The following is a 6,074-nucleotide window of genomic DNA, read 5'->3' on the forward strand; positions in this document are numbered from 1 at the left end:
GATGCACTGGTAATATCTATGCTTATGAATAAAATTCAAGTTAAACATGTGTTGATTGATCTAGATAGCTCCGCCAACCTTATTCGATCAAGGGTTGTCGAGTAACTCGGCCTACAAGATCAAATTGTGCCTGCAGATTGAGTGCTTAATGGCTTCAACATGGCAAGTGAAACCACCAAAGGGGAAATTATCTTGCCGGTAAACGTGGTCGAAACCATATAGGAAACGAAGTTCCATGTAATCGAGGGTGACATGAGGTACAACGCCCTACTCGGGAGGCCTTGGATCCATAACATGAAGGCAGTACCCTCTACCCCTCACCAAGTTCTAAAGTTCCCGATATCTGAGGGAATCAAAATGATATTCGGAGAGCAGCCCGCCGCCAAGGTGATGTTCGCAATCGATGAAATGATACAGTGGCCAACACTTTTGTCAGCAAAAGGATCGAATTCAAAGGGAAAACAGTAAGTCAAATAGCAACCACAGTCACCAGTCTCGGCCTGATCGGAGGAGCAGGAAATTTTCGAGGATGATGATTATATGATACCTCGAACCTTCATAATCCCCGATGATTTAGACACAACAAGTCGATGGTCGAAGAGATGGAACAAATCATACTGATCGAGCATCTGCCCGATTGAAAGGTATACCTAGGCACGGGGTTAACTCCCGATCTCGGGAAAATACTTATTCAATTTCTTTTAGATAACATAGATTGTTTTGCTTGGTCCTATCTCGATATGACATGGATCCCACCAGAATCACTACCCATCGATTAAGCTTGGACCCGAAGTTTCGTCTAGTAAAGCAAAAGAGAAGGCCCCAATCCGAGATTAAGCACGCATTCATCAAGGATGAGGTAACCAAACTTCTCAAAATAGGATCCATTCGGGAAGTAAAATACCCCGAATGGTTAGCAAACGTAGTGGTAGTCCCTAAGAAGGGAAATAAACTTAGAATCTTGAACAAAGCCTGCCCTAAGGATCCTTTTCCTTTGCCGAATATCGATCGCATGATCGATGCCATGGCCGGCCACGAGATTCTCAGTTTTCTCAATGCCTACTCCAGGTACAATCAAATACGGATGAAGCTGGAGGATCAGGAAAAAACTTCATTTATCACTAAATACAACACCTATTGTTATGACGTAATGCCATTTGGACTAAAAAATGCTGGTGCAACTTATCAACGCCTAGTAAATCGAATGTTCGAAGAACGAATAGGTAAATCTATGGAAGTTTATATTGATGACATGCTAGTTAAGTCCCTGCTAGTAGAGGACCATTTGAAATATCTGCAGATGACTTTCGATATACTAAGGAGGTACAACATGAAATTCAACCTAGAAAAGTGTGCATTTGGGGTTGGCTCGGGCAAGTTTCTCTTCTTCATGGTGTCCAATCCGAGGATCGAGATCAACCCCGATAAAATCAAATCCATCAAGGATATCAAAGTCGTAGATAATATGAAGGTCGTACAAAGGCTGAGCGGGCGCATAGTCGCCCTAAGGCGATTCATCTTGAGGTCCTCAGATAGAAGTCACCAGTTCTTCTCACTGCTTAAAAAGAAGAGCAATTTCACATGGACCCCGGAACGCCAACAAGCTTTAGAAGAACTAAAACAATACATGTCAAGTCCTCCACTGCTTCACACCCCGATTCGGACGAGCAACTCTACTTATACTTGGAAGTCTCAGAAGTAGCGGTAAGTGGGGTCCTAATTCGAGAAGAGCCGGGTACGCAATTCCCTATTTACTATGTTAGTCGGATCTTAGGTGAGGCTGAGACCCGATACCCATACTTAGAGAGATTAGCGCTTGCTTTAATAAGCGCCTCTAGGAAATTAAAACCATATTTCCAATGTCACCCAATAAGTGTTGTAACTACCTATCCCCTTCGTAATATTTTGCATAAACCCAAACTTTTGGGGTAATTGGCCAAATGGGTCGTGAAACTCAGCGGGTACGATATTTAGTATCAACCCCCAAAAAGCCATCAAGTCCCAAATCTTAGTAGAATTCATGGCTGACTTCCAACCCTTGTACCCGAGGTCGAAAAGAAACTGTTATTAAAATTGGGTACATTATCGGGGTTGTGGACCCTCTTCACGGATGGTGCTTCGAATGTGAAAAGGTTCGGGCTGGGCATCATTTTGAAGCCACCCACGGGTAACATAATTAGACAGTCTATCAAAAACTTCGAAGTTAACTAACAACGAGGCCGAGTATGAGGCCATGATTGTAGGTCTCGAGCTGGCTAAAAGTTTGGGAGCAGAGGTCATCGAAGCCAAATATGATTCCCTACTTGTGGTAAACCAAGTCAATAGAACTTTCACAGTCCGAGAAGATCGAATGCAGAGGTAACTGGACAAGCTACAGGTAACTTTACATCAATTTAAAGAATGGACCTTACAACACATACCTTGGGAACAGAACAGCGAGGCCGATGCCCTTGCAAACTTGGGGTCATCACTCGAGGATGACAAACTTAACTCGGGGACTATCGTATAACTCTCGAGATCAGTAATCGAAGAAGGCCACACTGAAATAAAATCTATGAGTTTGACCTGGGATTAGAGGAACAAGTACATTGAATACCTGAAGAACGGGAAATTCCTGACAGATTCGAAGGAGTCGATGACTCTACGCACCAAGGCAGCACGGTTCACTTTGGCCAAGGATGGAACGTTATTAAGGAGGATGTTCGATGGGCCATTTTCGATATGTTTGGGACCAGGAGACATTGACTACATCCTACGGGAAATTCACGAAGGCACTTGTAGGAACCACTGCGGTGCTGAATCACTGGTTCACAAAGTCATCAGAGCAGGGTACTATTGGGCTGATATGGAAAAGGATGCAAAAGAGTTTGTTCGAAAGTGTGATAAATGTCAAAGGTATGCACCCGATGATTCACCAGTCTGGGGAGCAGCTCCACTCGATCTTATCCCCATGGTCGTTCATGAAATAAGAATGGACATTGTCGGCCCTCTACCATCGGCCCCAGGTAAATCTCAGTTTATTTTATTTATGACTGATTATTTTTTTAAGTGGGTTGAAGCACAGGCTTTCGAGAAAGTCAGAAAAAAAGAAGTCATAGACTTCATTTGGGACCACATTATATGTCGATTCAGGATACTTGCCGAGATTGTATGCGACAATGGAAAGCGGTTCTTCGGCAACAAAGTAACTAAATTTCTCGAGGATCACAAGATTAAAAGGATTTTATCAATGTCATACTATCCCAGTGTGAACGGACAAGCCAAATCGACCAACAAAACCATCATTCAAAATCTTAAGAAAATATTGACCAACACTAAGGGAAAATGGAGAGAGATATTTCCCAAGGTTCTTTGGGCGTACCGTACGACGTCGAAATCCAATACAAGGGCAATTCCGTTCTCTTTGGTCTATGGTGTCTAAGCTCTTATCTCGGTCGAGGTCGAGGAACCTAGCCTCAGGTTTTGATATGCGACAGAAGAATCGAATAACGAGGCCATGAACACGAGCCTAGAATTGTTGGATGAAAGACGCGAGGCCGCCTCGTTCGATTGACCGTGCAAAAACAGCGAATCGAAAGGTACTACAATCAAAGAACTAATTTTTGACACTTTAAAATTAGGGACTTGGTGCTAAAAAAAGTCACCCTCAACACTAGAAATTCGAATGAAAGGAAAACTGGGTCCAAATTGGGAGAGGCCATATCAGGTCCTTGACATCATCGAACAACGATCCTACAAGCTCGGCACGATGAACTAGGGGTGCTTATCGGGCGTATAATCATACTTATCAATTTGGCTTATCGGTTATCGAATTATAAATGTAGTAATCCGCTAGCCATCCAATAAGTCAACGGGCAAATTGGTATCGGATTAACAATTATCGGGCGGTTTATCGGCTAAACCAAATAGAATATCAAAAACATGTTGTAGAGAAAATGTTAGCCAAGTCAAAAATCACAAAGGTGGCAGCTAAAATGAGATCTTGTAGTTACAGTGAAGGAACGAAACAACGACTTAGTGTTGCTATAGCCCTTATTGGAGATCCAAAGTTGGTTATTTTGGATGAACCGGTAGGTAATGGTAATTAGAATTCTTACTTTTATGTAAAAATAATTTTTGTTCAACATTTTCTTTTCCTGATACCTTTATAGACTACTGGTATGGATCCGATAAGATGATGCAAAAAGGGCGTGCCATTATCTTGACAATCCATTCAATGGAAGAAGCTGATATCTTAAGCGACCGCATAGCTATCATGGCAAAGGGAATTAGAAAAACCTTACCTGAAGCTGAAGGATTTTGCTTTTCTAAGCTCTGGTCGAGAGAAGAGCCAAGCTCAAAAGCTTCAGCCTTCAAGAGAGAGACCAGACTGACGAGAAACGAGTGATGAGCACGAGCAGATTTAGATTGAGAGAAATTTTGATTAGGGATTTAGGACTTTTGAGAGATGAGTGAATAGTGATGACTGGTCAATTTCTCAGTTCGCACTCTCTGGCTGCAGACTTCAATTGAGAATTAGAAATTAGGGATTTAGCTATTTAGGGTTTCAATAGTACTTTTTATACATAGGGGTAAAAGTATAACTATAAAAGTTCTTAACGGTTTATCCGATAAGAAAATTGAGTAATCCTCCCCCAAACCGTTAAGGCGTTAATTATAAAATCTCAATCTGTTCACCATCCATTACCCTGATAATCCAATACCAATAAGCCAATAAGCCATCTGCTCGGTTCGGTTTGGTTAACGGTTTCGGTTCGGTTTTGAACAGCCCTACGATGAACGGCGAACAATTACCAAACAATTGGAACGTGTCACTTCTAAAGCGATACTACTGCTAAGGTACGACCGTCTCCATTTTCATTTATATTTTAAACTAACCAATTACAGGTGATTCGACCAAGGACGGTGATGGATTGTTCAATTCGAAGTCTTTAGGTCTGAAAGTATCATGACCCCAGTTCGCACTCCATGAACTGTCGTGATGGAACCTAGTTTCTACGACTAGGTAAGCCTAACAAATGTGGAACATAACAAGTCTTGCAGAAAAAATAATCAAAAACCAAAATAACTGAATAGAAACAATAGTTATAATGTCGTTCGGCATATACAACACAACATTCTCAAAACCAAGTACACTATCCCAAAACTCGGAAACTCACGGAAACACAAGCCTTTGGAATATCTAACAGTCTAACTCCAGAATATCTAACAAGAAAGAAAATACATAAGGGCAATGTTTAACAGCTAGAATAGAAAGGGACTTCTCGGTCTGCGGACGCGGCAGATGTACCTCGAAGTCTCTAGAGCAGTCACCTCCCTTAAGGATGGTAGGCCTGAGTAGCGGTACCTGGATCTACACATGAAAAACATGTGCAGAAGGGGAATGAGTACACCACAGCGGTACTTAGTAAGTGCCAAGCTTAACCTCGGTCGGGTAGTGACGAGGAAGGTCAGGGCCCTACTGAGGTTAAATAAAATATAAGAGTTAACAGTGTGAAATAAAACAGTATAAATAAGTGCAACAGTAAGAAATAACATAGAATTGAAAGAACAACAACAACTAGAACAGAGACAAACACGGGAAAGAAATACCGCTCAACACAGAGATAATCGGGGCACCTTCCAGGATATTGTCCTGTAGTCCTAATTACAACTGTCCAGTGGATCTCTCGAGATACCGTCCCGTAGTCCATCATATATATATCCGAAGGATCTCCCGGGATCCCGTCCCGTAGTCCAACTATCAGTGCGCGGGATCTACCAGAATCCCGATCCGTAGTCCCAAATATAAATACCTAGTACTGGGGGAATCTACCGGATGCAGTCCTGTAGTTCCATATAACTGTGCAGGGGGATCTACCGGAATCCCCCATCCGTAGTCCCAATTAAACAAACAAGGGGGATCTACCGGAATCCCACATCCATAGTCCCAAATAAACAGAAAAAAGGGATCTACCGAAATCCCACATCCGTAGTCCCAATGTAAATGCACAACAATAGGAAAATATTCAGCAAATGTCAATTTCATATTAAGGCAAACAAGTAATTCTAGTCTAGCATGTTGCACAGAACTC

This window comes from Nicotiana sylvestris, chromosome 1, assembly GCF_000393655.2.
Source record: "Nicotiana sylvestris chromosome 1, ASM39365v2, whole genome shotgun sequence".
Taxonomy (NCBI): domain Eukaryota; kingdom Viridiplantae; phylum Streptophyta; class Magnoliopsida; order Solanales; family Solanaceae; genus Nicotiana; species Nicotiana sylvestris.